We start from the raw sequence: 23,298 nt of genomic DNA, 5'->3' as shown, positions 1-23,298 counted from the left end.
CCAAGGTGGAGAAGCTCTATACAGTCAGCAAAAACAAGACCAGGTGCTGACTGTGGCTCAGATCATGAACTCCTTATTGCAAATTGAGACTTAAACTGAAGAAAGTAGGGAAAATCACTAGACCATTCAGGTATGACCTAAATCAAATCCCTTATAATTATACAGTGGAAGTGACAGACAGATTCAACAGATTAGATCTGATAGACGGAGTGCCTGAAGAACTATGGATGGAGGTTTGTGACATTGTTCGGGAGGCAGTGATCAAGACCATCCCCAAGAAAAAGAAAGGCAAAATGGTTGTCTGACGAGGCCTTAAAAATAGCTGAGTAAAGAGAAACGAGAGGCAAAGGAGAAAAGGAAAGATATACCCATGTGAATGCAGAGTTCCAAAAAATAGCAAGGAGAGATAAGAAAGCCTTCCTCAATGATCAATGCAAAGAAATAGAGGAAAACAATAGAACAGGAAAGACTAGAGATCTCTTCAAGAAAAAAGGACAGAAATGGTATGGATCTAACAGAAGCAGAAGATATTAAGAAGACGTGGCAAGAATACACAGAAGAACTATACGAAAAAGATCTTCACCACCCAGATAATCATGATGGGGTGATCACTCACCTACAGCCAGACATCCTGGAATGTAAAGTCAAGTGGGTCTTAGGAAGTATCGCTATGAACAAAACTAGTGGAGGTAGGTGATGGAATTCCAATTGAGCTATTTCAAATCCTAAAAGATGATTCTGTGAAAGTGTTACATTCAGTATGCCAGCAAATCTGGAAAACTCAGCAGTGGCCACAGGACGGGAAAAGGTCAGTTTTCATTCCATCCCAAAGAAAGTCAATGTGGAAGAATGTTCAAACTACTGCACAATTGCACTCATCTCACACACTAGTAAAGTGATGCTCAAAATTCTCCAAGCCAGGCTTCAACAGTACTGTGAACTGTGAACTTCCAGATGTTCAAGCTCTTTTTAGAAAAGGCAGAGGAACCAGAGATCACATTGCCAACGTCCACTGGATCATTGGAAAAGCAAGAGAATTCCAGAAAAACATATATTTCTGCTTTATTAACTATGCCAAAGCCTTTGACTGTGTGGATCACAACAAACTGTGGAAAATTCTTCAAGGGATGGGAATAACAGACCACCTGACCTGCCTCCTGAGAAATCTGTATACAGGTCAAGAAGCAACAGTTAGTACTGGACATGAAACAACACACTGGTTCCAAATCAGGAAAGGAGTACATCAAGGCTGTATGTTGTCACCCTGCTTATTTAACTTATATGCAAATTACATCATGCGAAGTGCCGGGCTGGATGAAGCACAAGCTGGAATCAAGATTGCTGGGAGAAGTATCAATAACCTCAGATATGCAGATGACACCACCCTTATGGCAGAAAGTGAAGAGGTACTAAAGAGCCTCTTGAGGAAGGTGAAAGAGGAGAGTGAAAAAGTTGTCTTAAAACTCAACATTCAGAAATCATGGCATCCAGTCCAGTTACTTCATGGCACATAGACGGTGAAATAATGGAAACAGAGACTTTATTTTGGGGGGCTCCAAAATCACTGCAGATGGTGACTGCACCCATGAAATTAAGACACTTACTCCTTGGAAGAAAAGCTATGACCAACCTAGACTGCATACTGAAAAGCAGAGACATTACTTTGCCAACAAAGGTCCATCTAGGCAAAGCTATGGTTTCTCCAGTAGTCACGTATGGATGTGAGAGTTGGATTATGAAGAAAACTGAGTGCCAAACAATTGATGCTTTTGAACTGTGATGTTGGAGAAGACTCTTGAGAGTCCCTTGGACTGCAAGGAGATCCAACCAGTCCATCCTAAAGGAAACCAGTCCTGAATATTGGAAGGATTGATGCTGAAACTCCAATACTTTGGCTACCTGATGTGAAGAACTGACTCATTTGAAAAGACCCTGGTGCTGGGAAAGATTGAAGGCAGAAGGAGAAGGGGATGACAGAGGATGAGATGGTTGGTTGGCATCACTTTCACAATGGACATGAGTTTTAGTCAGCTCCGGGAGTTGGTGATGGACAGGGAGGCCTGGCGTTCTGCAGTCCATGGGGTCACAAAGAATCGGACACGACTGAGCGACTGAACTGAACATATATATATATAGTCTGTGTGTAGTAAACATATATCAACTAACTTTAAGTGTACAGTTCAATGGCATCAAATGCATGAGATATATTTTGCTTGTTTTTCTTTTGCCTTTTTTCAGAATGGATTTAAGATGGCTGACACACATAGCAAGTGCTTAATAATGATGTAATTTTAAAATACCTATGTAAGGAGTTAGATAGCCAATGAGCATTCTTTTTAAAAATAAACAGATATAAAAGTGTTCACCTATTAGTACTGTGGAATTTTAAAACTAGAAGAGACTTAAAATGTTGAGTCCAATTCTTATTATAGGTAGAAGAAAATAAGCCATAATTTACTTAACTAATTAGCATGGAAACATTATTAGTGGCAGAGATGGAAATTGGAATCTTAGTCTCCTAATTGCCAATTCTGTGCTTGTTTAAACCTACAGCATGCTGCTATAAGTACTTTAAAATAGATTCCTCATTTAAATTGAACTCAAAACATAATCTCTCTAATATTTTTTCCAAAGAAAAAGACTTCAAACTTTACATGTTTCCAATGCTAAATCAAGTATTGATAGTAATTTTAATTTCAGGTATCACATGTAAATGTAAGCAACCAGCATAAAAAGTTTTTAAAGTTATGGGAATTATTTCTGATGTTAGTTTATGTTGGGGAGAACAATACAAAAGGGAATCAAGACAATATAAAAACTGCCTGAGAATCTAAAAAATGTGGTGATTTAAACAGTAAATTAGCTTAAGGTACTACTACCCAGATCCCAGTCTATGATGGGGGGAATAGTGAGGAGAAAGACCAAGTAATAGAATGTGTAATGTATTTATCAAAATGAAGCACACTTGAAAAAGTTTTAATGGACACATATATCATGTTGCTTCAAATGAGTTGTATTCAATCCCTACTTGCAAATGTCTTTAGAGAATCCTAAATACAGTTCATCTCAAGTTATGGTATCATTTATGTTAACAATGGAAAAAATAATGAAAAAGAGGGTTTTTAAAATTTTATTCCCATATAAGAAATTAAAGACCTAAAAAGTATCTGAATTGTGTCACTAGTTATGAAGGTAGCTATTAATTTTTTTCATGGATATTTTAAAGGTCTTTAAGAAGTTGTTTTTGTTATTTAGTCACTAAGTCGTGTCTGATTCTTTATGACCCCAGGGACTGCAGCATGCCAGGCTTCTCTGTCGTCCACGATCTCCTGAGGTTTCCTCATATTCATGTCCATTGAGTTGGTGATGCTATCTATTTCATCCTCTGCCACCCCCTTTTCCTTTTGCCATGAGCATCAGGGTCTTTTCCAATGAGTTGGCTCTTCATTTCAAGTGACCAGAGTTTTGGAGCTTCAGCTTCAGCAACAGTGCTTCCAATGAAAATTCAGGATTGCTTTCCTTTAGGATTGATTGGTTTGATTTCCTTGCAGTCCAAGGACTCTTGAGTCTTCAACACCACAGTTCAGAAGCATCAATTCTTCGGCTCTCAGTCTTCTTTACGGTCCAACTCACATCTGTACATGACTACTGGAAAAACCATAGCTTTGGCTATACAGACCTTTGTTGGCAAAGTGATGGCTTTGCTTTTTAATAAGGTGTCTAGGTTTGTCATAGCTTTCCTTCCAAGGAGCAAGTGCCTTTTAATTTCATGGCTGTCGCCACTGTCTGCAGTGATTTTGGAGTCCAAGAAAATAAAGTCTTTAAGAAATAGAAATGACCAAACATGTAGAATAGTTTTAATTAACAATAATTAGAAAGTATCTTCTATTTTCTTAAGAAAGAAGAAATGTTACAGTAAAAATCCTAGTGAACTTTATTTTTTGTTGGGTTCTGGGCTGCTGGCAAGAGACAGTCAGCTATTCAAATGGTAAGGCTTCTGTTTTCTCTTAGAAATGAGACAAGAACTGTATATCCAGGGAAAGGGTCAGAAACCTTTACTTTGTGAGTCACACTGTTTTTGTTACTTGTATTTGTCAATTTCTCTTTTGTTCTTAAATAGTAAAGTGTTTTTTGAAATTCTCCAACAGCATTATGGAGCATTCATGGAGAGGTTTTTTGTTTCTGTTTTGTTATTATTGTTTTTGCAACGTTAGTGTTAAAAAAAAAGAAAGAGTAACTCCCTACTCCCAAGGGATAAAAGTAAAGTAACAGTGGTAATCAAAGTTAGAGACTCCCAAAGGAGAGGCAAACTCAGAAGAGAGACAGAGTCAGAGCTACTTGGTCACCACCCTTTTCTTCCTTAGGAACCCTTTGTCAAGCTCTATGAAGATAATTTCAAGAGCAAGATTGTTAAAGTTCAGAACACATGAGTTCTGTAGTGACCGTAGCAGGTACTTTTGGAGGCATCTGCTCAGCCTCATTCCCTTCTCTGAGAATCGCTTCTGTCACCAGAGAAGTCTCTGTAGCCATGTTGATTTGTCTTTACCTAGATCATCCATAAAATTATGGATAGACCATGATAGAACAGGTCCAAGTTTAGAATAGAATACTCTACTGGAAATAGAATATTGAAATGCTGGTCAATTGGTGGCTCTAGAGTGGGAAGTGTTAGGTCCTAGTGCTAGAAAGACTATTTTCTGCCATGTGTCCAAAGATGCAGAAAAAGCTGCTGTTTGGAAAGAGAAAAGTCCTTCCTCTTTGTCACTTGCTGTATAATGGTTATCAGTACATACCTAGTCTTTGTCTTCATGGGGCTTGTAGTTTAAAGAGACATAATAACAAAGAAGGTGATTTCAGAGTCCTTAAACACAGGTCAGTTGATTCTTTCCCAAGTACTTTATACTTATTCTGAGGTCTCACTGGTGAGTAAATGTCAACTGGACAAAAAAAAAAAAAAAAAAAATTAATATGTAGCCATTCATTTGCCTGTTGCAAAAAAGGTGTTCTATGTTTACATAATTCAAGTGAAATATACTCTATAATTGGCAAACCATCTGGTAGTTAGTATATAGATTTCTGTTAACTTTTTGTTCTTTTGGAATGTATAAAGTATTCTGTAATGCATTTTAATAATTAAAAATTAAAATTTTCTAGACCAAGAAACTATTGGAGACTAAAGAACTTTTATGTGGGTTACAGCTCCTAATGTATACTGTGTTAGAAGTTAAAAACTGAAGTTTTTAAAGTACAAGTATATACAAATTCACGTTTCATTGTCTATCAGAGTGATGACCTCTTCCCATGAACTTAGCCTCTGAAAAACTCCACCTTACATCTGTGGGAGAATAAAAGTGAAAAAGATGAGTCAACACCTTAATATCATTATGAAAATAGGTTTGACCTTGCTGACCACCTGAACCACACTTTGTGAACTGCTCTTCTAACCTGTGAAGCTACTTCTGATGATTCTGAATTAGTACAGTTTCTCTGAATGTGAATATGGATGTGTGATCTCTGTATTTCCGGAGTTTAAGCTCTACAACCACATCAAAATAATTACAAACTTCTGTAGTTTTCAAGTGGAACATTGATGTGGTACATGAAGAATGTATCCTTTTCAAAATAGAAAAGGAGTATAGGTATGAAAAAATAATTATGTAAAACATGACCGTTTTGCTAGTGGCACTTCCTCGAGAAGAAAACTTCGGCAACTGCAAAATGTCAATAAAAGTGAATGGACACAAAGAATGCATTTTAAAGTGTTTGGGAGCTGGACAACAGGGAATTGGCTTTTCTTACCATCATTTCTTTAGCACCCAGCTACTATTAAGTCATGTGCATCTACTGTCTAAATTAGAGTAAAGCTAAACTTTTAACAGACAACACTGTGATTTAAAAAACACTGAAATGTATTACTCCCTCACACATGAAATCCAAATTTTCAGAATGGCTATGCTCCATAAGGTCATCCAGAAATCCAGGGGCTTTCTATTTTACTGCTCTACTATCCTCTGTGGCATTATTTTCAATTGCATGGTTGAAGCTGGGTCAAGCAACTCCATGATCTACCTTGTAGGAAGGAAAAGAGAGCATGAAGGATGATACGTACTTTGTTTTAAGGCCCAGATTCAAAAGTAGCACACATCATTTCTGTTTCCTTTCCATTGTGAGAATGTAGGTACTTGACCACACAGCCTCAAACGAGGCTGAGACTTGTGCTGTCTGACTAGTCATGGGTCAACCCTTTTACTGAAGAAGAGGAATTTGGATTTTGGTTGACAATTCACAGTATCCATTACATAGAATTTATAGTCAGCAAAGTGTTCTATTTCTCAAGCTTTAAAATGGAAGCTCCAGATCTGTAACTATCAGATTCTTTAGTCATTGAGTGACTACATTGTGTCATAGAGTAAACATACATTGTGTCAGTTTAAAAAAAAAACAATTTTTTTTTTCACAGTCATGGCAAGCGTTGTTGTTCAGTTGCTAAGTTGTGTCTGACTCTTTGAGATCCCACGGACTGCAGCACACCAGGCTTCTCTGTCCTTCACTATCTCCCGGATTTTGCTCAACTCCTGTCCATTGAGTCAGTGATGCTGTCCAACCATCTCATCTTGTCATCCCTTCTCCTCCTGCAGACATTACTATGTTAAAACACTTATTTCTTAAAACACTCCCTCTTAATCTGAGCTTTCTTAGAATCCAGCCACCGTTCTGTGAGAAGCCAAAGCCTCATGGAGAGGCTGTATGTAAATATTCTGGTCGACAGTCCCAGCTAAGCCCAACCTTCAAATCATCTTAGCCCAGGCCCCAAACAGGTGAGTGAAGAACCATTTTGGTAACGAATCTTGTCTCAGCAATTTCAGCCCCTGTTTGTTCAAGTCACCAAATGTTAGAATCATTTTATTTGAGGCCATAAACATTATGGGAAGAGACAATCCCTGCTATATTCTGTCCAAATTTCTGAATTTATAATTTGTGAGCATAATAGAATTGTTTGTTTCAGGGGTTGGGAGCAATAGGTATATTGGGTTGGCCAAAAAGTCGATTTTGTTTTTTCTGTAAGACAATTCTAGTTGCAGGAGATTTCTTGCTGAATGATGCTCTATGGTCAGATAGACCAGTTGGAGTTAATAGTGATCAAATGGAGACATTAGTTGAGAACAATCAATGTTACATCACCTGGGAGATAGCTGACATACTCAAAATATTCAAATCAAGTGATGAAAATCACTTGAACCAGCTTGGTTTTGTTAATCACTCTGATGCTTGTGTTCCACATAAGGTAAGCCAAAAAAACCGTTGGAACCTTATTTTTGCATGTGATTCTCTACTGAAATGTAATGAAAATGTTCCATTTTTTCAAACAAATTGTGATGGGCAATGAAAAGTGGATGCTGTACAATAATGTGGAATGGAAGAGTTCATGGAGCAAATGAACCACCATGAAGCACACCAAAGGCCAGTCTTCATCCAAAGAAGATGATGATGTGTATATGGTGAGATTGGAATGGAGTCCTCTATTATGAGATCCTCTGGAAAGCCAAATTATTCATTCCAACAGGTACTGCTCCCAGTTAGACCGACTGAAGGCAGCACTCAATGAAAAGCATCTGGAATTAGTCAAAAATGCATAATCTTCCTTCAGGATAATATAAGACTGCATGTGTCTTTGATGACCAGGCAAAAACTTACAGCTTGACTGGGAAGTTATGATTCATTTGCCCTATTCACCAGATGTTGCACCTTTGGATATCCATTTGTTTTGGTCTTTACAAAATTCTTTTAATGGAAAAAATTTTCAATTTCCTGGAAAACTGGAAAAGGCACCTGTAACAGTTCTTTGCTTAAAAACCTTTGGGAACATGGAGTTATGAAGTTACCTGAAAAATGGCATACGGTAGTGTAATAAAATGGTGAATCCGTTGTTCCATAAAGTTCTTAGTGAAAATGAAAAATGTGTCTTTTTATTTTTACTTAAAAAAAATCAAAGGAAATTTTTGACCAACTCAATACATGGCAATAGATAGTTGGAGCATACATTCCAAGCTGGATATTTAGATAAGCCTTCTTCTCAAACTTGCCATTGATAGATTTTTTCTGAAATATTTAAATACATTCTCTAATCAGTTAAAAACAAAATTTAACTTGTATATAACACATTCACTTTCTCAACAACTTTTTGAAGTATCTACAACTTACTGGGTTTATATTTATAAGCCACACACCTTAGGATCCTATTATACTCATGTTTCCCAAGTAGATTTTTAGCTTCTTGAGTGAAAAAAATATATATCAGACTTCTGTAATCACAACAGCATCTAGTATATGTAAAGCTCATGTGTAGAAAGTACTTTATAAGAACTTCTTTGATAAGAATTTTTAAAATTTAGAAGTGAATGTACCCATTCCTCATGTTCGTATCTATAGTTTATTCAGGTATGGCTGAAGAGATGTGTATTTTCTAATTAAAAATAAGAACTGCTAGTTATAAGTACTTATGAAATATAAAAATGACTTTAAAATACATCACTCTGTAAAGATTCTTATGAAGTGTTTCCTATTAAAGATGCTATTTTGGAAAAGAATATTATACTCATTTGCATATTTATTTTTATATGTTGGCAATTCACATGATTTGTATATTGCTTTTACAGTTTAACTGTAAGCTTCTCGCCAAATGAAAAAATTTTATTTTTAAAATATCACCACACACATATACGCAAGTAGTTTGAATGGTGTAAAATATAATATCCACATTTCAATTGCTTTACTCTGTTGCCTATCACAACTAGAGCTTCCTAAAATTTTCCTTTATTAGAACAAAATGTGGTTGATTCAAATACCATGCTTCAGCTGCCTTCATCATTTGAATGAGATAAGCTCTCAGCAAGATGTATTCAAGAAACTGTGGTTCAAACTGTGTTATCCTGCTATAAAGCAATCTGCTAAACATTTCTGAAGCAATTTAGACAGCTGTGACTTAGTTGCAAACAATGTGGGCACTTAATCTATTGACTTGAAATTGGGGCTGCAGAGAAGATATTCAAAGATTTTCTTATGAGTTCATCTGTGGCATAGAAAAACACTTCCTATTTTTCACATGCTAAGAATGGAAAGCTCTTCAGAGCTATCTATATTAAAACAAAGAATGAAAATGACTGACCTTATAAATGAGAATTTTTTAAAGTTTTTAGTAATGGGTATATAATCATACAACCTATTTTGGATATAAACATATTTTATGGGCTTTCACTCAAAGGAACATAAGTTTTTTAAAGTTTTTTTTCCAGATTATGTTTGTTTTAGTATAAATACTTCTTAAATAGTGGTAAATGGCTTACCTATATTATCAATATCCATTTGCACTGTTTTCTTTTGCTGATAAAATCTGTACTTGGAGTAATTCACCTAAGAAATGCATGCCTTCCTGACTTGAAACACTTCTCATAAATACTTCTTTGTACTAAAACAGTTAATAAAATATTACATTAATCATTTCCATTATAACTTTTGATACTGATCAAACAGTATTAAAATTTTAAATTCATTATAATATATTCATCAGTATATGAATAAAGACAAAGGAACATAGATACATAGAGGAGATACATGCTGCTGCTGCTGCTAAGTTGCTTCAGTTGTGTCCAACTCTGTGCGACCCCGTAGACAGCAGCCCTCCAGGCTCCCCCATCCCTGGGATTCTCCAGGCAAGAACACTGGAGTGGGTTGCCATTTCCTTCTCCAATGCATGAAAGTGAAAAGTGAAAGTGAAGTCGCTCAGTCATATCCGACTGTTGGCGACCCCATGGACTGCAGCCTACCAGGCTCCTCCTTCCATGGGATTTTCCAGGCAAGAGTACTGGAGTGGGGTGCCATTGCCTTCTCCAAGAGGAGATACATAATGGGAAATAAATGCTCACTTGTTACTTTCTTCAGTTATTTTAATAGATACTATTTATGTTATGCCCATATGTTATAGCTCACAGTGTAGACATTGTTTGCATATAACTGTATAATGATAAAATTCTGTTATATTTAACAAAACCAGCAGATAAAATTTTCTCATTTTCAACTTCTCAGTTTGGCATTGAGTATAGTTAACAGAAAAATAAAGCAAATAATTTTTTACAGCCTGTTGATTATTTAGCAGATCTTGCATTACTTCAAATGTTCATTTTTGAACTGTCATTCCAAAACTATTAACCTTCTAATGCATTTTTCTCCTCCCACTGGCTTCTGATATAGATTAACAATGCTGGTAATGACAGCTCTAAGTGAATCATTTTTCATTAACACCTGTTTTCCTTGCCCTACGTACCAAGTGAAAGCTGATTTCAATTCAGGCTTTCTCTTATCCCTTAAATGCTGAAAGAAATTTAAATTTCTTAGCTGTAATAATACATTCAATTCATTGTTTTTCTTTGAAAAGTAAATGAGGCCAGGAGCTATAAAAACTTTTGTGAAAAACGAAGCTAAAATATATTAAATATGTAATGTGTTACCAGTATGCACTGCATACAGAACATCTTTGTCTAAGGCAATGTTAATGGGTGAAAGATAGGACATTCCTGAGAAAGATCTGAAGTGTGATAGTCAGGGTTTTCTACATATTCATTCTTTCTACACGTGCTGAGATATCAATGTATCTCTTTGATGGAGGTAGCTTGTAGAAAAATGGTAGTTATATCTATAAGTGGCAAAATATGTTTTCCAACATACCATCATTTTCCCCCTGACACAGACCCCCTGCTCTCCGCTACTCACCTCCTTCTTTACCTCACATGGTTAGAAATTACTCAAAATAGATTGGTGAAGACAGACATGCAGAATAAGTGTAATATCCCACAGTTACAGCATCAATTCATTTCAGGGTCTGGATCTTTTTGTCCATATATATACTTTAATCATGAACTCCTTATTACCAAATTCAGACTTAAATTGAAGAAAGTAGGGAAAACCACTAGACCATTCAGGTATGACCTAAATCAAATCCCTTATGATTATACAGTGGAAGTGAGAAATAGAGTTAAGGGCCTAGATCTGATAGAGTGCCTGATGAACTATGGAATGAGGTTCGTGACATTGTACAGGAGACAAGGATCAAGACCATCCCCATGGAAAAGAAATGCAAAAAAGCAAAATGGCTGTCTGGGGAGGCCTTACAAATAGCTGTGAAAAGAAGAAAAGCGAAAAGCAAAGGAGAAAAGGAAAGATATAAGCATCTGAATGCAGAGTTCCAAAGAATAGCAAGAAGAGATAAGAAAGTCTTCCTCAGTGATCAATGCAAAGAAATAGAGGAAAACAACAGAATGGGAAAGACTAGAGATCTCTTCAAGAAAATTAAACATACCAAGGGAACATTTATTGCAAAGATGGGCTCTATAAAGGACAGAAATGGTATGGACCTAACAGAAGCAGAAGATATTAAGAAGAGGTGGCAAGAATACACAGAAGAACTGTACAGAAAAGATCTTCACGACCCAGATGATCACGATGGTGTGATCACTCACCTTAGAGCCAGACATTCTGGAATGTGAAGTCAAGTGGGCCTCAGAAAGCATCACTACAAACAAAGCTAGTGGAGGTGATGGAATTCCAGTAGAGTTATTTCAAATCCTGAAAGATGATGCTGTGAAAGTGTTGCACTCTATATGCCAGCAAATTTGGAAAACTCAGCAGTGGCCACAGGACTGGAAAAGGTCAGTTTTCATGCCAATCCCAAAGAAAGGGAATGCCAAAGAATGCTCAAACTACTGCACAATTGCACTCATCTCACACGCTAGTAAAGTAATGTTCAAAATTCTCCAAGCCAGGCTTCAGCAATATGTGAACCGTGAACTTCCAGATGTTCAAGGTGGATTTAGAAAAGGCAGAAGAACCAGAGATCAAATTGCCAACATCCACTGGATTATCGAAAAAGCAAGAGAGTTCCATAAAAACATCTAATTCTGCTTTATTAACTATGCCAAACCTTTGACTGTGTGGATCACAACAAACTGTGGAAAATTCCTAAAGAGATGGGATTACCAGACCACCTGACCTGCCTCTTGAGAAACCTGTATGCAGGTCAGGAAACAACAGTTAGAACTGGACCTGGAACAACGCACTGGTTCCAAATAGGAAAAGGAGTATGTCAAGGCTGTCTATTGTCACCCTGCTTATTTAACTTATATGCAGAGTACATCATGAGAAACGCTGGACTGGAAGAAGCACAAGCTGGAATCAAGATTGCCAGGAGAAATATCAATAACCTCAGATAGGCAGATGACACCACCCATATGGCAGAAAGTGAAGAGGAACTAAAAAGCCTCTTGATGAAAGTGAAAGAGGAGAGTGAAAAAGTGGGCTTAAAGCTCAACATTCAGAAAACGAAGATCATGGCATCTGGTCCCATCACTTCATGGGAAATAGATGGGGAAACAGTGGAAACAGTGTCAGACTTTATTTTGGGGGGCTCCAAAATCACTGCAGATGGTGACTGCAGCCATGAAATTAAGACGCTTACTCCTTGGAAGGAAAGTTATGACCAACCTAGATAGCATATTGAAAAGCAGAGACATTACTTTGCCAACAAAGGTACGTCTAGTCAAAGCTATGGTTTTTCCTGTGGTCATGTATGGATGTGAGAGTTAGACTGTGAAGAAGGCTGAGTGCTGAAGAATTGATGCTTTTGAACTGTGCTGTTGGAGAAGACTCTTGAGAGTCCCTTGGATTGCAAGGAGATCCAACCAGTCCATTCTGAAGGAGATCAGCCCTGGGATTTCTTTGGAAGGAATGATGCTAAAGCTGAAACTCCAGTACTTTGGCCACCTCATGTAAAGAGTTGACTCATTGGAAAAGACCCTGATGCTGGGAGGGATTGGGGGCAGGAGGAGAAGGGGACAACAGAGGATGAGATGGCTGGATGGCATCACTGACTCGATGGACTTGAGTCTGGGTGAACTCCGGGAGTTGGTGATGGACAGGGAGGTCTGGTGTGCTGCGATTCATGGGGTTGCAAAGAGCGACTGAGCGACTGAGCGACTGAACTGAACTGTTATACTTTAAGAATCTAGAATTCTAAAGTGTTTTGTACTTAACCCAACTAGGAGAATAACTCTAACTTTAAAATTTCCAAAAGAAAATAATCCGCCTTTTCCCCATGAATTGCAATCTTAAAATTCTTCCTTTGGTCAAATCTATACATTTTTTTCAAATTTACATCAGTTCACCACTCTCAACTTGTCAAATAGAGTATCTGAATAGATAGCAAAATAGAATAATTATGTTTACATTTAGCAATTGAAAGCAAAAATATTTACAGATATATGTATATATTAGAATTAAATTAATTGGATGACTTATTCAACTCTCTGTCCATCAATTGTCAACTTGTTACTTGTGACCCAAATTCAATTTCCTTAAATATCAAAAGAATGTATTAGAGTCCCATTTGCTTCTTAATTTGAATTAGCCTGTGAATGGGATCAATATGACCAGCCAACCTAGAGAAAAGAAAATTCTTCCTTTTCATTTTAGACAGAGTTTAAGATCTGAGTTCTAGCTTTAGTTCAAATTGCTCCTACAATTTTATTGTTATTGTTTTCACCTGACTGTGTTGGCACTATTTTGTATTTCTCTGCATGACTATATTGGCATCTGTTTAATTGAGTCACAAAGAGTAAACAGTAAAGAATAAAGAAGCAAAGAGGTTAAAACAACAGTAGAACTTGAAGTTAAATAAAACACACATTCAATTTTACCTCTCTCCAGAGGACCTATACTAGCTCTAAGTGTAACTCTTGAGAGTGAATCAAAGCTTCCTTTTGTGCCTACCTGTTTACCTTGGTACTTTTTGTACCTAACCGTCACAAACAACAAAATATAATACGTATGTGTTATGTGTATATGTGTATTTGCATGGCTTGAATAGATTTCTTATGACAATAATAAACATTTATGCCAAGTACTATCCTATTTTTCCAGTTTTCTTCTTGTAATGAATGTCTAGTTTCATACTATGTAGTTGGAAAAGATACTTGATATGACTTTAACCTTCTTAAATTTATGAAGTCTTGTTTTGTGGCATGCCATTTGATCTATTCTGGAGAAAATTTCATTTACACTTGCAAAAAATCTGTATTCTGTTTTGGTGTAGAATATTCTACATATACCCATTAAGTTTGTCTGATCTGTGTGTTGTCTAAGGCCAGTGTTTCCTGATTGATTTTCTGTCTGGATGGCCCATCCTTTGATGTAAGTGAGGTGTCAAAATCCCCTACTATTAATATATTACTGCCATTCTCTCCCTTTATGTCTGTATTTGTTTTATTTATTCAGGTGCTCCTATGTTGGGTACATATGCATTTCCAAGTATTTTATCTTCTTGTTGGCTTGAACCCTTTACATTATTTAATGTCTTTCTTTGTCTCTTGTTAGGAGAGACAAATATTTGTGTTTTGTCTAAGTATTGGTACCCCAGTTTTATTTCCATTCATATTTATTTGTATTTGCATGAAATATCTTTTTCCATCCCTTCACTATCTGTATATGTGTGTCTTTAATCTGAAGTGAGTCTCTTGTGGTAAACATATATATGGATCTAGTTTTTTTCTTATCTATTCAGCCATCCTATATCCTTTGATTAAAGCATGTAGCCTATTTACATTTAAAGTAACTATTGATAAGTATGTACATGTCATCCTTTTGTGAGTTATTTTCTAGGGTTTTTTTTTTTTTTTTTGTAGTTCTCTGTTCCTTTCTTGGAGGAGGCAATGGCGACCCACTCCAGTACTCTTGCCTGGAATATCCCATGGACGGAGGAGCCTGGTGGGCTACAGTCCATGGGGTCTCGAAGAGTCGGACACGACTGAGCGACTTCACTTTCACTTTTCACTTTCATGCATTGGAGAAGGAAATGGCAACCCACTCCAGTGTTCTTGCCTGGAGAATCCCAGGGACGGGGGAGCCTGGTGGGCTGCCGTCTATGGGGTCGCACAGAGTCGGACACCACTGAAGCGACTTAGCAGCAGCAGCAGCAGCAGCAGTTCCTTTCTTATTCTCTTGTGATTTGATAATGTTCTTTAGTGTTATTAATATGTTTGCATTCCTTTCTATTTTTTGTGTGTCCATTACAGGTTTTTGGTTCATGATTAACATGTGGGTCATATGTAACAACCTATGTATGTAGGGTCTGTTTTGATAGTCACTCAAGTTTGAGTATGTTCTAAAAGCACTTGCCTTATGTTTTTATATCATATTTTGCATCTTTTAATTTTATATAACACTCAGTTATTTTTGATATAGATGATTTTTTACTGCTTTTGTCTTTTAACCTTAATGTTAGCTTTGTAGGTGGTTGATTCACTACCTTTAGTTTATGTTTGCCTTTACCAGTGAATTTTTTTTTTCATAATTTTCTTGTTTCTAGTTATGGATTTTTCTTTTTCTTTTAAACAAGTCCTTTTAATATCTCTTAAAAGGCCATTTTATTGGTGACAGACTCCTTTAGCTTTTGCTTGTCTGTAAACTCTTTATCTCTCCTTCAATTCTGATGATAACCTTGGTAGAGTGTTCTTATTTGTAAGTTTTTTTCGGTACTTTCAATGTATAGTGTAACTCCCTTCTTGCCTGTAAAGTCAATACTGAAAAGTTGGCTGATAGTTTTATGGGAGTTCCTTTGTACGTATCTAGTTATTTTTCTCTTGCTGCTGTTAAGATTCTCTATTTTATTTTTAACTCTAATATGCCTTGGTGTGAGTCTCTTTCATTTCATCTTATTTGTAACTCTCTTTGCTTTCTGGACTTGGATGTCTGTTTTCTTTGCCAGGTGAGGGAAATTTTCAGCCATTATTTCTTTAAGTGGATTTTGTATATCTTTCTTTTCTCCTTCTGGGACCGCTATCATGAAAATGTTAGCATGCTTGATATTGTCCCAGGGGTCCCTTAAACTACACTCGTTTTTTAAACTCTTTTTTCTTTTTGCTGTTCTGATTGGGTGATTTCCGTTACCCTGTCTTCCAGATCTCAGTCCACTCTTCTGCCTCCTCTAATCTGCTGATGATTCCCTCTAGTGTAGTTTTCACTTTAGTTATCATATTCTTCAGTTATGATTGGTTCTTTTTAATATTTTCTGTTTGTTGACCCTTTCACTGACTTCTCTCAAATTTGGTGAGTGTCTTTATGACTATTTCTTTCACCTTTTCCCTGGTAGATTGTTTACCCTCATTTCTTTAGTTCCTTTTCAGAGGTTTTGTCCTATTTTTCCCTTTGGAAGGTATTCTGTTGTCTCCTCGTTTTTACCTAACTCTCCATGTTTGTTTCAATGTATTAGGTAAGTCAGCTAAGTCTCCTAGTCTTGAAAGAGTGGCCTAATGTAGGAAGTGTTCAGTGGGGCCAGTGGAACTATCCCCAGCCCCCCGTCCCCATAGCTAGGTGCTCTAGGGGTATCCCCTGTATGTGCTGCATGTATTTCACTGTTGTGTTTAGGCTGTGACTGCTGTGGGATTGCTGGTGGGTGAGTTTGCCCCCGAGTTGGCTGGCTGAGAGGCCTGGCTATGACTATTATGGGCACACTAATGTGCAGGACTTGTCCCCAGCATGACTGGCTGTGATGTCCAGCTATAGCTGTTGTGAGCACAGTGATGTGTGGGCTGGACCCCCCCAGCACAGGAGCCATTTTGGGGGGATACTGCTGGTGCAGGCCAGTGCTGCCCACCAAGTGGGGAGGGGTGGGAACCATTTTGGATGGGCCTCCTAGGGCAGGCCTATTGGGCAGGGCTGGTCCTCAGAAGAATGCCTGGGCAAGGTGCATGATGTTAGCAAGGTTGATAGAGAGTGACAAAAATGGTAGCTACCAGCTCTGTACCAGCTAGATGGAAGGAGAGTTTAATAGAAAATATGGTGCCTTGAATGCTTCCATACCTGGAGAGAGTTCCATCAGATCCCTTCCCTCTGGCACATGCTCTAAAATTAAAATCTGAATTTTCTTTTCATATGACCCTTGTGCTTTCCAAGCTGCTACCTCTCTGCTGGGACTTGGAGTAAGTAAGTTTTTATGCAAGTCCCTTCAGGAGTGGAGTCTTGGTTTCCCACAGCCCTCCTCCTCTCCCAGAGGTAAGCCCCACTGTTTTTTTAAAAGCTAGGTGTAATGGGGGCTCATTTCCTGGTGCTGGTTCCTAGGGCTGAGGAGCCCAATGTGAGGCTCAGACCCCTTTCTCCTCAGAGGAGACCTCCTAGTTCTGATAACCCTTCTTCTTGTGGGTTGCTGCACTAGGCATGTGGGTTCTGATTAGACCATATCTCTGCCCCTCCCACCCTTCTCAGTATGGCCTTTTTTTTACATCCTTAATTATAGAAAATTTGTTCTGCTAGACTTCAGGTCATTCTCAGAGATAATTGTTCTATATGTAGTTGTAGTTTAGGTGTGTCCATGCGAGAAGGTAAGCTCAGAGTATTCCTACTCTCCATCTTGATCCACCAGCCTCAAAACTCCTTTTTTAATATGTTATTTTGGGAGATAAGATAACAATCTGCTCTTCAGAGGATAAGACTTTCTCTAAGATACCTAGTCTATTCAAATCTGAGTAATAGAATACAGTAGCTAAGATTAAAATTACTCTGAGGATAAGAGATCATTATGATTCTTTTATTCCTACCTTTCCATTTCAAATCATTTCATAGGCAGGAACACCATATGCATATTCTACTGGTATATAAAGGACATATAGAGGGCTTATTTTCATATCCCTAGTGTACTACTTTTGAAATATACTCTTTATTACTGTCGTATTTTTCCTAATTACTCATTTCTAATTATATTCACAAGTCATCATTAATAATGATATCTTACTTGTTCAGGTAAATATTTGCATAATGTTCTTTATATAATTAAACATGAACACAGATATTAATAGTTTGGATAATACCATGTACTAAAATCTTTAACGCTATATTTGAAAAGGCATATTTCATTCATCTAACTTAAAGCCATACAATTTAAAAAATTCAGAAGTGATTTTGAAATTCTTCTTTAAAAAAACATATCGCAATAGAATTAAGGAAAAATATTATGTGAAAGTCAACCTATGCATTTAGTATTGGCTAGAGAAGGAAATGGGAGAAGGCAATGGCAACCCACTCCAGTACTCTTGCCTGGAAAATCCCATGGACGGAGGAGCGTGGTGGGCTGCAGTCCATGGGGTCGCTGACGGTCAGACACGACTGAGCGACTTCACTTTGACTTTTCATTTTCATGCACTGGAGAAGGAAATGGCAACCCACTCCAATGTTCTTGCCTGGAGAATCCCAGGGACGGGGGAGCCTGGTGGGCTGCCGTCTATAGGGTCCCACAGAGTCGGACACGACTGAAGTGACTTAGCAGCAGCAGCAGCAGAGAAGGAAATGGCAACTCACTCCAGTATTCTTGCCTGGAGAATCCCAGGGACTGGGGAGCCTGGTGGGCTGCCATCTATGGAGCTGCACAGAGTCAGACACAACTGAAGCAACTTAGCAGCAGCAGCAGCAGCAGCAAGCTTAAATGTTAAAGTACCTGTCACTAAACTTAGGTTATAACACAAGTTAGGAGCAACTTTTTGGTATCCAAATATTCTCACCCACCATATATATTTAAATTTCTTGATTGCACTAATCTAATTTTGAAATTCAAATTCAAACCAAGTACCCTGTTGTGTTATGTTTCAGACGATAGGTTATAAATGATCACCAGTTCAAGGCAATAAATGAGTATTTGCAGTACGCATAGTTAAGGTTAATATGCATGAACAAGGGAAAAGACTTGCTCACGTGGCACACTTTGGTCTCTAGCATCTCCCTTGGTGATGTCATCTTCTCTTCCGGCTTCCACTAATATCACTGAGAATAGCTTCCAATCTAGAACTGTAACCTTGACCTCTCTCATTTAACTTCAGTCTCACATTTCCTGTTACTGACTCTTCTGAACATTTCCACTTGAATATTTCTCATTCACCTCAAACTCAAATTATCTAGAGCTGAATATATCACCTTTCCCCTTAAAATAATCTTTTCTACCAGTTTTCTTTATTTATATGAAGGTAGTATATCTATATTTTTTAATATATTTCTTCTAGTTATTTAGACCTAAAATAACAAAGTGAATTTTTATTCCTTACCTCTCTACTCCCTTCCCACCTATCCATTGTCAGTTTCCAAGTCCTCTCTGTTTATTACTTCATTAGTGTGGCAGTGGCCACAGGACTGGAAAAGTTCAGTTTTCATTCCAATCCCAAAGAAAGGCAATGCAAAGAATGCTCAAACTACCACACAATTGCACTCATCTCACACGCTAGCAAAGTAATGCTCAAAATTCTCCAAGCCAAGCTTCAGCAATATGTGAACCGTGAACTTCCAGATGTTCCAGCTGGTTTTAGAAAAGGCAGAGGAACCAGAGATCAAATTGCCAACATCTGCTGGATCATGGAAAAAGCAAGAGAGTTTCAGAAAAACATCTATTTCTGCTCTATTGACTATGCCAAAGCCTTCGACTGTGTAGATCACAATAAACTGCGGAAAATTCTTCAAGAGATGGGAATACCAGACCACCTGACCTGCCTCTTGAGAAATCTGTATGCAGGTCAGGAAGCAACAGTTAGAACTGCACGTGGAACAACACACTGGTTCCAAATAGGAAAAGGAGTACGTCAAGGCTGTCTATTGTCACCCTGCTTATTTAACTTATATGCAGAGTACATCATGAGAAACGCTGGACTGGAAGAAGCACAAGCTGGAATCAAGATTGCTGGGAGAAATAAATAACGTCAGATATGCAGATGACACCACCCTTATGGCAGAAAGTGAAGAGGAACTAAAAAGCCTCTTGATGAAAGTGAAAGAGGAGAGTGAAAAAGTAAGCTTAAAACTCAACATTCAGAAAACTAAGATCATGGCACCTGGTCCCATCACTTCATGGGAAATAGATGGGGAAACAGTGGAAACAGTGTCAGACTTTATTTTGGGGGGCTCCAAAATCACTGCAGATGGTGACTGCAGCCATGAAATTAAAAGACACTTACTCCTTGGAAGGAAAGTTATGACCAATCTAGATAGCATATTGAAAAGCAGAGACATTACTTTGCCAAGAAAGGTCTGTCTAGTCAAGGCTATGGTTTTTCCAGTGGTCATGTATGGATGTGAGAGTTGGACTGTGAAGAAAGCTGAGCACCGAAGAATTGATGCTTTTGAACTATGGTGTTGGAGAAGACTCTTGAAAGTCCCTTGGACTGCAAGGAGGTCCAACCTGTCCATCCTAAAGGAGATCAATCCTGGGTGTTCATTGGAAGGACTAATGTTGAAGCTGAAACTCCAGTACTTTGGCCACCTCATGGGAAGAGTTGACTCATTGGAAAAGACTCTGATGCTGGGAGGGATTGGGGGCAGGAGGAGAAGGGGATGACAGAGGATGAGATGGCTGGATGGCATCACTGACTCGATGGACGTGAGTGAGTCTGAGTGAACTCTGGGAGTTGGTGATGGACAGGGAGGCCTGGCGTGCTTTGATTCATGGGATTGCAAAGAGTCAGACACGACTGAGTGACTGAACTGAACTGTTTCTTACTTCTATCCCTTATTTTTTTTCCTAAGGCCACTTCGCTAGTCACAGTCTCTAATATAACTCATAGGCTCATAATATCTCTTACTAAGCATTCTCCCAAATCACACAATTTTTGGATGAGTTGTTCCTATAAAATTGGCTGCTCCATTTTCTGCTGCTAAAATCTGCTTATTGCCATCATCACTAACATCAAATTATTATCTAGGTTCTTGCCAGTATTTTTCTCAGGTGATTTTCTTTTTTTTCATTGTTTGGGGCTAACAGCTACATCTGAAGGCCTAGATTCCTTCTATTTTTCTATTGAGACAAATTTTGTAGCAGAGTCCACATCTATGGCAGCACCATCTCTGATTTGAAATTCTTCGTCTTAGATACCCTTTATTTACAGCTTGCTCCTTCCAAATTACTAGAGGAGCAAGCCATGGTCTCAGAAGTAGATCATTCCGTTTCCTTATCCACAACACTCCATTCCTAAATCTAACATCCATCTTCTTTTCCTAATCTTAAGGTGGGACTTTCCCAGGAGACTACTGACATATGCTAAAGTTCACACAGGACCCCATTTGGCCAGCAAGCGAATCCCATTTGGCACTTTTCATGACTAGTGAAATGACTTGCATATTTAGTGATGACAGTTGGTCTCTACTCCCTGTCCCTTTCCAAGCTTTATCATAATGTCTGCCTGCTTTGGGGTTATACTTAAGATATTCTGCTGCTACTGCATATAAAGGATGCTCAAATCTCTGACACACTTTTTTTTAATTGGAGGATAATTGCTTTACAATGTTGTGTTGGTTTTTGTTGTACAACAATGTGAATCAGCCATAAGTACACCTGTATTCACTCCCTCTGGAGCCTCCCACCCATCCCCCCATGACACACTTATGAATATATTTAAATAGGTTTCAAGGTTGTAAATTAACCAGTACTTCTGATCCTTTTATCTTCCTATTTTATCAAGCATACAAGAATACAAGAGACAGAAAATGATGTTATTATATGAATGAACTTTAGTCTTATCTAAAAAGAAAGACAGCACTGTTAGCAAACTTTAAAAACAATCTACATCTATCTAGTAAGTTTACTAGATATACCTCATCTCCTTCACAATAGGTAGATACACCATTGTCCCATACCCTTGGAGTTGAGAACATTGCCATTGATGAGTCTTTTTTTTTCTTCAGAAGATTTACAACAAAGGAGTGGTTAGACTTCTTGCTTGAGCCCAATAGGAGTGTACTTAAGTAGATGTCCCTCTTGATTTTTATTAGGGACAATACTCTCAAAGCTACAGAGTTTAAGTGAGTAATGAGTGAAGTGGGCAGAGCATAAGGAAAACACCACCACTTGAGGATAAATGACAACTGGCACAGAACACAGTTTCTGTGCCAGAGGTGTTAAGAAATGATGGAGACTGTAGTAAAAGTGCGCCTGAAAGTGCAGTTGATACATGAGGATGGAAGTCAAATGTTAAGGACTGCAGAGCAGAAAAGCAGAAGGAGCCTGGATCCCTGATGATTATGGAGCCACCCATACTGTCCCAGAATTGCCTACCACCCCATATGGTCAGTCTAGGGAAGTGACAGCTTCAGGCATACCAGACCGAGGGACCAGCGAGGCTTTCTTCATCTCTCAGGTCTTGCTCTCCTCTGCTACTCCTCGGATGTTACCTGTGGTCTCTCCTGAATTGTTTTCTGCATATGGTGGGAAAAGTGCTACTTCTCATTTCGAGTAGTGAAATCACCTGCATGCTTCAGGCTCCACACCTGAAGCTTGTGACATAGGGATACTCCTCCCCTTCTAACTCCAGCAGGAAAGCTCTGAGGAGTCCTTTGATAGACGTGGGCCAGTTTCATGCCCATCCTTGAACCCATATGATCAGCCAGTAGAGTTTTTAGACCAGTAGAGTTGAGGAAGAATCACCTAAAGGAACTAGGAGGAGATAGACACAAACCATACTTCCCATATTACATTGTTCTCCTGTGTTGTCTTTTTAGGTCTCTGTCTCCTCTACTGCTTTGTAAGGGCCTTGAGAACAAAGATTGTGCCTTGTTAATTTTGTACGTACCCCTCAAAGATACAGTAAATATTTGCTGAAGAAATGAATACGCAAAGCCAGGCAAAGTGAGCTAGGAACCCATGCCAAACTGAACAATAAGTATAAAGTACAAGCAAGAAGGAGTGGCATTATGAACACTAAGCTAGCCTTTGGTTTGAGAATTTTATACAGTTCTAGTGGTGACAGGCGGAGAAGGCGATGGCACCCCACTCCAGTACTCTTGCCTGGAAAATCCCATGGGTGGAGGAGCCTGGTGGGCTGCAGTCCATGGGGTCGCTAAGAGTCAGACACGACTGAACGACTTTACTTTCACTTTTCACTTTCCTGCACTGGATAAGGAAATGGCAACCCACTCCAGTGTTCTTGCCTGGAGAATCCCAGGGATGGGGGAGCCTGGTGGGCTGCTGTCTTTGGGGTCGCACAGAGTCGGACACTGCAGCGACTTAGCAACAGCAGCAGCAGCAATAGTGACAGGAACTCATTGCAGTGTGGCCAGTTCATGCTGAATAAATATGTGATTGTCATATAAACTGTGCAGAGCAAGCAAATATTTTTTAGCAGGAAGTTCCTGAAAACTTTCTTAGAATTTATTGTTTAATCTTGTTAACATTTTGAAAGTGGAGAGTGAAAAATTTGGCTTAAAGCTCAACATTCAGAAAACGAAGAT

General features: G+C 38.4%; 1 long non-coding RNA gene across 1 annotated transcript; it reads right to left on the bottom strand.

Moving 5' to 3' along the window:
- Nucleotides 1–4,874: 4,874 nt before the first annotated feature.
- On the bottom strand, nt 4,875–22,260 carry LOC147375745 (uncharacterized). Its single transcript, XR_015160417.1, has 2 exons — nt 22,171–22,260; nt 4,875–4,937 (listed from the first exon to the last, which is right to left on the bottom strand). It is a non-coding gene; the product is annotated as an uncharacterized LOC147375745 (long non-coding RNA).
- Nucleotides 22,261–23,298: the final 1,038 nt, after the last annotated feature.

The sequence above is a fragment of the Bos grunniens genome, chromosome 3 (genome assembly GCF_055505025.1).
Source record: "Bos grunniens cultivar Pamir isolate PY7600 chromosome 3, Bosgru_T2T1.0, whole genome shotgun sequence".
In the NCBI taxonomy this organism is placed as follows: Eukaryota; Metazoa; Chordata; class Mammalia; order Artiodactyla; family Bovidae; genus Bos; species Bos grunniens.
This window is presented reverse-complemented; position numbering and strand designations above follow the sequence as displayed.